This window comes from Vicugna pacos, chromosome 7, assembly GCF_048564905.1.
Source record: "Vicugna pacos chromosome 7, VicPac4, whole genome shotgun sequence".
NCBI classification, from domain to species: Eukaryota; Metazoa; Chordata; class Mammalia; order Artiodactyla; family Camelidae; genus Vicugna; species Vicugna pacos.
Window position 1 is genome coordinate 74,211,159 of NC_132993.1, and position 13,054 is coordinate 74,224,212.

At 36.4% G+C, this 13,054-nt stretch overlaps 1 protein-coding gene across 1 annotated transcript in view; it reads right to left on the reverse strand.

Moving 5' to 3' along the window:
• Positions 1-13,054, reverse strand: part of PTPN12 (protein tyrosine phosphatase non-receptor type 12) — a 78,720-nt gene that overhangs the window by 64,810 nt on the left and 856 nt on the right. The gene's annotated exons all lie outside the window — the stretch shown is intronic.

Here is a 13,054-nt window from a genome sequence, read left to right on the forward strand (position 1 = left end):
GACAGACTAAAGAGGTATGTGAAAACCAGGTGTAAATGATGCTTCAACGTAAACGGAAAAGAGGGCTTAAAAAGTCAACAGTGCTGAATGCTCAAGGGGCATCAAGAAAGCCACACACTACTACAACGTATTTACTGAATACGTCCAGGAGATCTAAGGCAACCATAGTAAATGCAATTTCAGCAGAATGGCAGAACTTGGAATCAGCTTAGAGTGGAGGAGGTTAAAGGAGTGAAGAAAGGACCAAGGAAGCAGAGCTAGCCAGTGCCTACCTAATTATTCATTTAAGAAAGCTTTTAAGCCTTCACTTTACCATTAATAATAATTTATTTGAATGCTGTCTTTCACACACACACACACACACACACACACAATTTTCTGTTTCTAGCTTTTGAACTATAAAAATTCTCATCCTCTTTAGTTTTCCATAAAATAAAAAGACCAAACCATCTTGGCATATTAAACATTAAAACTAAATTTCTTACTTTAATAAATAACTTCCTACTATATAAATTATAAAGTAATGAAAGAATTAAATGTTTTATTTCGCACATCTAATAATGCCAGTGAATGGGTTTAAAGATAAATATTTGAACATATTCAACTACTTCAAATAGTTGCAAAATCCCATTATTAATATCCACCTACTTTATGTTCCTCCTTGGTATTTACATATAACCTACTTACAGCACAAGAAGTAAAGAATTACAACAACTAGGCATAAATTACATAAAATTTCTAAATTACACAGTACATCCTCATCTATCTCTAATACCCATTTCCAACCCACATTAACGAATCTTAAGCACAAACAGGCCAATGGACAGAGCAGATAAAGATACGAAGACAGAAGTGCACAGGCAGGCAGATACACAGCACGGAGACCGGCAAATATATATTACAGCACTTAAATTTTAGATGATTTGGGAACTAAAGGAACTATACTTAGATTTATTTTATTAATGCAAAATCTATTGTGAAGAAAATACATTAGTCATCCAGTGATAAATTTCAGATGTATTTTCAGGCAGAGAATGAACGACTAAATACAATACTTTGATAAAACTGATCTTTAGAATTACCTTTCCTTGTAAGAAGGTAATGCTCTGGTTCCATATTTTAACAATGAAAAATTACAACTTAAATCTTGGGTACCATAAATATGCAGCTTATAGGTTATCCTAATTTTATTGTTTCCACTTGGAAACCTTAAACGTTGGACGTTTAATATATACTGTATATGTGAAACAACACTCTGCCAGAGTCAACAGAACATTTTCTCAAGTCAAAAAGACTCTTTACGCTTCTTCTTCTCTTCTCTGAAAGAAGGTGGGTGAAGTTTATTTGGGGCTGAAGCCTTAAAGTAGTTTAAAAAAATTTTTTTTCAGTTTTGCTTCAAGGATTTTGGTACTAGGTACTCCTTGGGCCACCTGCCTAGTTAGGGAACTAGCCCTCTCCTCCAACTAAAGTCCCTACCAATTACACAGAAACAAGCTCCCCACCTTGGTCAACTGCACACATGTATACTACATAATACTCATCTCATCAGCAAGTTAATTGATTCTTTCAGGAATGTGAAACTGAGCTATAACAATTCTAGTCATTTTGAGTTCTTCCCCTAAAATTGAAATAAAATGAATGAGATAGGTTAGATCGCCATAAGGGATGCCTTTATTCAGCACGTGCAACCCCAAACAGTGAAAGTCAAATGCAGAGAGAAGAGTAAAGCAGGCGCACAGAGAAGCAAAGACAAGTATCCAGGAAGCCCTAGAGAGACAGAGAAACTGAACAATATGGAGAACCACAGACACACAGAGCGCCTGAAACGAAGAGTCACCCAGTCTCTCCATCTCTTGGTTCCTGCCTTTAAAGCACCTCAAAGGCAGTACTCTATTGTAGTTTTTCCTACTTGAGATAGTTTGGAAGTAGGATACAACCAAAAGTCTATACCAACAAGAAAGTCTCCAATAATTTTCAGGACATTTATGCTCCACTTTTTCCCCCCTTTATTGACGTTTTCCCTAAATAATTAGAATGCAATTGTCAATCTAAGCAACACCATGCTGTATAAAAAGTATCTGCTTTGATAACTTGGGACAAACTCAGCTCTGCCAGCTTCTAAGTGTAAAACCTGTAACAAGCTCCTTAATTTCTAAACAACTTTAACGTCAAAGGAATGAGTTATGAGCAAACCCAGTGTACATGAAGGGAGAAAGTGTCCAGAAAAGCCATTCTCCATATTTTCATAGCATGGAAGCTAGAATTCCTTTCCCTTCTCACTTAGGTTCTGGTCCCAAAGGTGTAGCCTCAAAATCTCTCAGTTATCTCCTAGAGAATTCAGATATGCTGAGGAATCCAAACTAAACAAAGGCTTACCATTATAAATAATTTGCCAAGGTTCTGAAGACCTTTTTTAATGTTAATTTTTTTTACAGGGTGCTTTTAACAGAAGCCAGTGAAAAACACTGATCTAGCCATTTAAGAACTGTATAAACAGAGAAAGTACTACTTTATAGATCTGGGATAAAGTAAAATTACCATATTTGAGAACACTCGCCTTGTAGAACTCCATTTTTAAAAGATCCTTCATACCAACCAAACCATATATTCTAAGAGTAAGAAACTACGCCACAATGAGACATCAAAACACTCTTCACCAAAACATTCAGGAATGCAGAGGCCAATTTCATATTCATATCATGCTTAGCATTTAAGCTGTTCTCCCTTTGGGAACCCCCCCCCATTTACGCGGGTATGTGGGCTTTGCTTATTTTGTACACTGCCACCTTGTTGCTCTCATCAAACACCCCAGGTTCTTATCTCTATGTCTCTGCAAGTGCTGTTTTCTATCTCTGAAATGCCTAGGCCCCTTGACAAACTTCCTTCAAGAGTCAGATCAAATGTAGCCTCCTCACTGAAACTGTCTATGATTTATTCAGGCAGATCTAGGCTCTCCTGCCTCTGTGGTTTAAATCTTGAATACGCTTCCCTTCGAGTAATAATTGCATCTTGAACTACTACTGAGTACCTTCTACGAACTATGTTAGAAGCTTTACATACACATTATCTTGATCCTTCTAGGTGGGTATCCACATTCCGGATTTCTCTAGATAATCTGCTTATAATCACAGGAGGGCTAGGACAGAAATTAATTACTGCATGGCTCCAAAGCTCATTGTTTTTCTACTAGTCTAGAGTTTCTAAGATTTTTGGATACTAAGCCCCTTGAGAATCTAAGAGCTATGAACTTTCTCCATCCCTCTCCCAAAGGGCTTACACATAAAATACTGTGTATAATTTGAAAGGGTTCACAGACCCCCTGAAGCCCATCCACTGCCCTCAGGAAAACTTTTTGAGGGAAGTGATTCTCATCTTTTCAATTGTCTATTGTAAACACAGTGCCTAGGGCAAAGTGGGGACTCAATGAATATCTTTTGTATAAATGATGGATGGTAGGAATCATGGAAGGATGACCGGGACACATTTTTGCATTCCTTCAGAGCCTACCAGGGTAGTCACTCAAATGTTGTTAAATAGCTTTTCAAATGCAGATTACATCTAAAAACAGTTATTACAGGAAATGTAGACATTAGTATTCATCCTAAAGCCTCTGAGATTAACGTGATCCACATTCCACATTCTCTAGGAAAAACTTTTAGGCAGCAACTACTTATATCTGCCATAAGCCAGTTCACAGGTACTATAACAGTATACAAATGGAAACAAGATTTTTGTGTTATTTTGGAGGGAAGGAGATAACTTTCAAGGCTTAATGCATGAATCTAGAAAATTCAAATACTACAGGAAATATGAAATGCTGGGACAGTAGTTCAATTTGTTTCGAAGAGACTAGTGGTTTAGAAGAACTGCATTATCACTAGACTTCCCTTAGCAAGTCTTCAACTCAAAACTAATGAAAGGCTTTTTTCCCATGGTATTAAAAATCAAATTTGCAATGGAGAACAAGTGTTTTCAGATAAACTGAGCTAATATTTTATTCCAGAAAGTGAAAATTACATTCCTGCTTCTGAGTTCTGGGTGAATGTGATAAAGACATTCTAAATTTTCAGTGTTCTGATCTTCAAAGTACTGATCTATAAAATAGGAGGAAAGTTTTCTAAGAAAGGGAAAAAATATGTTCACCCGTACAATCACAGATAAGCAAGATTTCATTCATTCAGTGGGTATGCTCAAGGACAAGAAATAGCCATTTCAGAGGAAAGAGAGGACATATACTACAGAGTACAGGAGTGTAATACTGGAAAGGTAATTAGAGACTATGTTAAGAAGGCTCTGGGAGACCAGGCTAAGAAGTATAGATTTTATCCTATTGGCCTGTGATTCTAAACCAGGGCAAAAACTACAAAACAGCGGGGAGGGGAGAAAGGGAAATTAGGAAGGAAGACAGACAGACAATTACAGTTTGAAAAAAAGCAGCTCTTGGGTCTGATGCTTTAAGCTGCCTTAGGCATTTAAAATTCTAATAATTTTAATGGCCATCAGAGGGAGCCTTGAGAGTTTTTTTTTAACTTATACTTTTTGATAATAAAAATAAAACCATATGCCTAATATGGTCCTATATGGATATATTAAAGAAAATAAAACTAAGCAGCAACACTAGACTCAAACCCACATCTTCTGATTTTACAACCAGTACGCCCTCCATTACCCCACAGACGCCAACACTTGAAAGTGGTATTTTAGGAAAGTGAGTACGATATGTGGAATGAATTGGATGAGGCAAGAAACTAGAGGCAAGGAGAGAACAGCCATTGCTGTAATCACTCCCCAAACACCCACAAGCTACAAGATACCACTATTGTTGGTGAGATGCCAGTGACATCCAGTGATAGCTGGATTTTCTTAATGAAATCTAAAACCAAAAGGTAAAAGTGGACATTTTATTAAAATTAATATTCTAAGATAATGTCCCCAAAGTATGATTCACGAGGTGGGGAATACACAGGTAGTTACTTTAAGTTGTTTCCTGAATCCTTATGCACATGAATCAATGTCCAGAGAAGGACAGGTTCCATACTATTTTTCACATTTATGTGGAAGATATTACAATTAATAAAACATATCTATTTATAAGTTTTATAAAAGTCTAGTACTTTATCTTGTATTTTCTTTTTTTCAGTAGATACTGAAAACACAACCACATTTGTGCAAGCACACCTGTATGTAGAAAGAAAAAGCAGTTCTCATGCTTAGTCTAAGAGACAAGCCCCTTGGACAATGTTTTAGAATCCACCTGAAGAATAAATCTATTTTACAGCATTAAGCTCACGCAATGGCCATTAATGCCTATTAAATGCCAGGCACTATATTAACAATGGGATACAGAGATAATTAAGTCCCAGTCTCTAGCCTTGGAGGCTTTCAGTCTGGGAAGTCAGAGAATGTAAATGTTTATGAATTTAATGAACTGAGTGCTACAAAAACCCAGAAGTGTTTAGCATATCAACAAAAATTTTTAATCTATTTAAATGTTAATGTCTTACTTTCAGTTTCAGTCTTTCAAAAACCTTTTCCAAACTAAATGTCAAATATTGAAGGGAAAAAAAGCTAACAATATCTAAAAGTAAATAAGGTAAAACATTCTTGATAATTAACACCAGGTAAAGTTCCTGTGTGCTATCTCAGTGAGCCATGTCTGGAGAGTTATGTAAAAGTTCACTTAGACTTTTGAAGTTAGTTAAAATGTAAGTGTTTCACTGGACACTCATCAAAGGTAAGAGAATCTTAATTAAACCAGTGGCACTGGAAAAGGATTAAGATTAGCTAAAATGCTAGGACCGGAAAATATTTCCCATCACTCTAGCTGTAAAGACACGTTAGACACACTGCATGATTTATATAAGCTTATGGAGATATTTTAAAAACCTACAAGCCAACAACAAGATACCACATCACACCCTCTAAGGTGGTTAGAATTTAAAAGTCAGACAATAGCAAGTATTGGTGAGGATATAAAGAAATGGGTGGGAATGTAAAATGTTCTCTCCTGGTGGAGAAAATGTAAAAAGTACAGCAGGTTTGGATAACAGTTTGGCAGTTCTTTAGGTATATACTCAAGATAACCGAGGACATACATCCTAACAAAAACTTGTATACAAAGGTTTACAGCAGCATTATTCATAAAATAATACAAAATATTACATTATATTTATGTATTATTTATAATACAAAATATTCCAAAAAGTGGAAATAACTCAAATGTCCATCAACAAATGAATGGATAAACAAAATGGGGTATATCCATACAACAGAAAATTGTTCAGTCATAAAAAGAAGTATTTTTGACCATGCAACAACATAAAAGAACCTTGAAAACATTATGTTAAGTCAACGGAGTCAGTCACAAAACACCGTATGATTCCAATTATATGAAATGTCTAGAGGAAGCAAATCTATGGAGACAGAAGCCAGATTAGTGGTTGCCGAGATCTGCTGGGAGGGAGGGAAGCAGGAATGTCTGCTGATGGGTATGGGGTTTCTTTTTGGGGTGATAAAAATTGATTGTGGTGATGGTTGCACAATTTTGTGAATATACTAAAAACTATTCTATTGCACATCTTAAATGAATTAATTTCACATTAGTTGAATTACACTCAATAAGGCTGTTATTAAATTTTAAAATACCTACAAGCCACAATATCGAACAGTTTAATAGACAAAATTTTTTATACTTATTTAGTCTGTGCACCTAAGATCTTGTCAGGCTTTCAGTATTTCCTCCTCTCACTCCCTTTTTTTTTTTAACAAATCAAATCCAAACCTTAAATTAAAACTTAAGGGGTCTTATTTAACCAAAAGACAAGTTCCTGTTACCTGTCTTTTAAAACTATACTTAAACAGCAATCATTTAACAAAAAAATACATATAGATAAGAAATACATATTTGAAAAATGTCCCTATCTCAACTTTTTTTTTTAAAAAAAAGCAGAGGGTGGGAAAGTAGTTCTCCTTCAGTCTGTGTCTTCCTCTCGCTTCTGCCATCTATTTTCAGAATGTTAAAGTAAATGGAAGGAATTTATGCCACTTCACCTGTTTCTTCCTTAGCCCACTATAATCTGGCTTTTGCCCATACTCCAACCCCAAATGGCTTTTTCTACACTCCTACTTGGCAAACAGAGCGGTACTTTCTCAACCTCACCTTACCGGTCCACCCAGAATTATTTGACTTTGGTAATGACTCCTTTCCTGAAACTCTCCCAGGCTTTTCTGACATCCTCTGGGTTCCCTTCCCTCCTCTTTGACCACACCTTCCCAGGAACAGTAACTAGCACTTCTGTTTAGAAGCTACTCTTTAAATGCTGATGCTCTTCAACCTAAAGCTGGTCACTGTATATGCTTGTCTGAATAAGCTCAATCACCCTCATGCTTTCAGCTGCCTCTTACATGTTTACCTCATGACTCTCAAATCTTTAATACTGTCCTGTCAGCGCTCTTGAGCTCTAAATTTCTACTAGATGTCTCACAGGTACCTCAGTTTTAACGTGTCTAAAACTAAACTCATTCTTTTCTACCTTGAAATTTCCTCCAATCATCTTCTGCTTGTTTCTCTCCGTTCTACTTCTCCTTCTACTTGATCTCCTCCCTTACTCCTCACCCTAATGGTACCTTTCAACTCATATGATAGTGTACTAAGCTAGAAACCTTAGAGTCATACTACAATATTCCTCTCTATTACCCACACCTACTGAATCACTGAGAATTCTTTCTTAATCCTTATCAGATCTTTTATATACTCTCTATTCCTGTCTTTTTTAAATTAAAGTTTTATTATTTTTTTTTAAATTTCTAGGCTGCGGAGGTTAATTAGGCTCAGGCCCTCACATCCCACTTCCTATATTTCAATAGCTTTCCAAAATGCTCTTCATCCAGTAATCCATTCTTCATACTACCATCAGAATCAACTTTCCACAACACAAATCTGTCAAATGACTGCTTACTTTTCTTAAAATATGCAGCAATCTCGAGACCCATAGTACTGATTATCAGCTTTTTTACCAGAACTTAATATGAATGATATAACTGAAGGGTTAAAGCAAAGCAGGCTATATGGTGGTGAGGGACAGCTGGAGGTGGGGAAACCCTGCTGGAGTGTTCAACTAGCATGTCTGTTTTCTTAATACCTGCCCACTTTCCCTGTAACCCTAAGAAGTGTAGTGTATAATTGTTTAAATTCAATTGCTGATCTGTAGAATAAAATATAGCATAGATTCAAGAATCTTCACAACCCTATCTAGGTTTCTCAGCATTACATCAGCCTTTGCCATGCATTACTTCACTGCATGGTTCCCAAAGTACAGTCCAGAGACGGTCCAAACCCAGACTATTAAGAGTCCATGCATGAGGTAAAAATTCTTTTCCTAACAATACCAAGTTATGCTTCCTCACCTTGCAAATACATAAATGCACAGACTTTAGTACAATGACTTTCAAAAAAATCACTTTCATTCTCTTTAGGAGTATACAGTAGAGTTTTCTAGAGGGTACATGACACGTGATACTGTGTAAAATGTGACATTGCAGCAGTATGAATGCAACAGATACGAGAATCCAGCTCTCTTTCATTAAGCCAGACATTAAAGAAAGTTGCAAAAATATAAAAATAATGCTTTTCCTCACCAATTATTTTTTATTTTGAATAATTACTTGTCATAAAATATAATACATAGGTTAATATGGAATGGTTTTATTATTATTTTAAAGTAAATCATTTTTAAATATGTTTTAATTTCTAACACAGTAAATAAACAAAAGCTCTTTGGGGTCCTTAATAATTTTTAAGACTCTTGAGAGCAAAAGGTGTGAGAACTCCTATATTAGTTATAGCAGATAATCTATCACTCTCTGAACATGCTCATCTTTAAAACCTCCATCCTCTGCATGGTAATGCACCCCTCCACCACCTGCCTTGTCCCAGCCAGGTTCTAAGGAACCTCAGATGCACCCTGGAGAAATAAGATAAAAACAACGGGTTTATAAGTCAGGCAACTTCTCAGAGTGTGTTTCCTTATTTGTAAAATATAGGTTATATCTACCTCATAAACTGCCGATATGTTAAATAAGACACACTGTAAAATATCTGGCAGTGTTTAACACATAGTAGGGATGAAAAAAAAAGTTTATTTCCTTTCTACTTAAAATAATTTATAAAATCACAGACACTACTGCAGTAAAATAGAAACGATATAACAATTATTTACTCGAAACAAAGCAAGCAAACTGGTTGTTTTGAGCAGTTCTGTCAGGATTACTATTTGTAGAGCGCATGGTTTTCTATAATAAATCCCCTGAAATGCATAACTACTATGGTAGTTCTGTGGTTACCTCTGCTTGATAAGTTCAGATTAATTTAAAGTATCACTTATTTTAATTACCATTTTAACATAGGAATGGTTGCTATTATATCTGTTTAGCCTTAGAAGAAATGCTCATAAATCTTTTCCTCTCAATATTTCACAAAAAAGTACTATAGTTCACATCTCTGCTGCATCTGTTTTTTTAATACTTCACTGAGTCCACTCATTAAATTTTTGTTTCAATCTTTATAAGTTGAAGGAGAACTGGTTTTTAAGGTGAAACTGCCTGTTTGTAGCTTAAGTGGCATCTTTTACTACTTTTTAACATACAAGTATCTAATGCACCTTAGATAAACTAGCCTGTTCAGAATAAACCTTGTTTATTATTATTCTTGTTTCAATACTTTAATTAGATTTGATAAAGCTTTACAAAGTGAAAGAAAATTGCCGAAAATGAAAACCCAGATACCTCTTTTTCCTTCTGTCTCTAGCTATCTGTAATTGACCACATAAATTAGCCATTTGAGAATATACAGACAGCACAATACTCTGTTAGATGAAGATCCTAAATACCAATCTCATACTTCAGTCCTGTGAGGTAGGTAGCATTTTTTTTTTTTAAAGATGAGAGAACTCAATCATCCCATTTTCTTTTAAGTGGCCTGCCCAAGGTCAGAAAACCAGCCAGTGCCATGGAAGGGAATAAAACTTAGGTCAGTCAAACATAAATGTGCACCACCCTACATTACACATTTACTTGTCGTGATCACTGCCATCTCATAAAGAGGACTAAAAGGTGACATAGTTGAGATCAAGTTCTGGATCTATCACAAATTGGCTGTTTAGTCATCAATTTGTAAAGTAATCATTTTAGTGCTGCAGTTTACACCATTCAATACCTTAGTTTTCTCCTCTTGGAGATGGTGGGCACAACAGGCCAAGGTCAAGAATAGACAACTCATAGAACAGTTAATGATGGGTGGAAAATTTTCTACCCTTACTAGTCATCAAGATACTCAAATTAAAGCAAGATACCATTTTTCAACCATCAAATTATCAAAGATTAAGATAATTATTATATAACAGTAATATATTACTGACAGTTACATAAACTGATACAAGTTCTTAAAAAAGTATTCATAAACATATATTAGATGTTTATATCCTTTTATCTAGTACTTCTACTACTGGAGGATATCTTATGCAAAAGAATTTTTATGCGTAAGTGTTCATTATAGAATTATTATATACAATAGCAGAAAATAAATGGCCTAAACATTTAACCATAAGAAAATGGCAAAGCTATAACATAGCAGTCAGGTAAAATATTATATAGCCACCTAAAATTATTTTTACCAATGAAAAACACCAAAATTATTAAATTAGGGGAAAAAAATCCAAGAATATTAAATAGTATGGTCATATAGAAACATTAAAAATATCTAACAGATAGCATTTGGGTAATGGGACTATAAGAAGGCTGAAGAGAATAATGGAAACAGCAGTTTGAATGCCCATTCCACCGTCCTAAAGGTAAGGCATTCTTAATTATTATTATATAATTTCCAATTTTCAAATTTGAAATAATGAACATTATCACTTTATAACTGAATCAGGTTATAAAAGCTAGATTACCCCTAAGGCTCAGTTCTAAAATGCTAAAATTTCAAAATGCATTTTTAATCCACATCAGAATTTAGGAATAACAGATGAGTTAGAATCTATCCGCTGATCTCCTATTCTCTTTCCATGGCAGAGGGGACATAGTTTCCTTACAGCCTTCTAGTCAAGGGAAAACACGGCACCAACTAGCAGCCTTAATTATAGCTATTGCTTATCAAGTCACAGAACTAAAAAAAAAAAAAAAAAGCAAGTACTATAAAAGAACAGTCTTAGTCATCAAATTTCAAATGTAGAATCACCTAGCTATCCCTAGGTATTACAGAAGAAAAAAGAAACTCATTTAGTCCTAGAGAAATGAAGTCTCCAATAGGAATCCCTGACTCATCCCCAAAGCATGAAGCCTAAGGCTACTTCCCCTGTACAGGAGTTCAGAGACTGGGCACTTATCCTGATGTCCCACATTACCAAACAATGCTCCTTCCTGACAGGATATGCCCGTGGATAACAAGATGACTAGCAGGCAAAGAAGTGTCCAGGGACCACACCACCTCTTCTTCCATAACCAAAATGAGACTGTATAAAACTAGTTTTAAACATTTCAAATATTCTAAGTAAATATATTCTATTATGGCTAGAGAGTAGTAAAAAGGGAACTCCATCCAATCATTGTGATACCATTCCAAGGATAACAACACATTAAAAATTCCCAATAGTAAGGAAGGAAAAGTCCTCTTTTCTTTAACCTTCTCAGATCAAAAAGTAATTTTTCAAAAATACATGGGCTAAATATCAAGAGAAAATTTGTAAAATAAGGCATAAATTATTTAACCAATACTTTTTCCACCTTCAAAAGATACTAACAAAATCTAACTCCTATCCTCTATTATTGGTCTAGGGAGGCGGGAATCACAAAGCTCAACAATACTGTTATAATACTGTGTAAGGTCAAGGATCTATTTTATAAGCTGTTAATTTTAACGCTAAAGCTTTACTAGGCCGAAGTCTCCTTAAAATGTGGAAACGTATTTCAGTGCTAAAAGCTATTTCACCTACACCTTGTAAACAATTAAACTGTACTTTGAAACAAAAATAGCCAATATTTGAAACAAAAATAGCCACTTATTTTTATAGATAGTAGCTGTGTATTCTTCTTACAATCAAGAATTTCAGAGTTAAGTGATTATTCTGGAGGTGTATCTTGACCGGGAGCAAGATTTTCCCTAGCTTATTGCCCATTCCCAAACCCCGCCAAGAAGCAACCACTTCCCAAAGTCCCACTTCCTTTTCCATTCCCCAGACCTCCAGGGTTTCCAACGCCCCAGTCTTGCGCAATATCCGTAGGAGCAGCAGCCGCAACACCGCCTCCTAAGCCGAGAAACAACCCTAAAGGGATTGTCCAGCAGAAAAATTAAAGGGGGGGGGGGCAATGGAGGAAGTCGACTTTTGGTCCCACGCCTTCGGATCTGACCCCCCTCATAGTGATGGATCAAGAGCAATTCCATGAACAAGATTTTTAACCTCTCTCTCCAGCTCGCCAGCACAAGCAGAGGGCGGAAGAGGGGTGGAGGGGGGATATAGGAATGGGGTTGGGGAGGGAGGCTTCGAAGGTTATCTCCCAGTTCAGGGCTTCGGCCCGTATCGTCGCCTCCGCCCCACCAGGACTATTGTTCCCAAGTTCCCCACCCCCACCCCGGATAGGAAGTGATAGTCACATCCCCTACGCCTTCGGCAATATCCCCTAGGGAGTCTGAAGAAGGCTTCCTTCAGGATAACCACCTACCCGCCTCTACACACACACGCACACGCACACTTAACACACACTCTCTCTCTCTCACACACTCTCTTACCCCCTCAACCTCTAGTCACGTTGACCCCAACACCATCTGAAACCTGGGTCTCAAGGGACAAGAGGTGGGACAGGAGTAAATGGAAATTGAGCAAACCACGAAATTCCTTATGCACAATCCTGCCCAAGCGTTGGGATAATAATTCTGAACCCAGAAAAGGCATAAGTCCTACCCTGCACACTTCTGAGACCAGCTTGAGCAAAGGGACCCCATGAGTTAATTGCAACCTTAATAGCCCCGTTCCTTCGTCAGCCGCGATCTGCTCTCCTC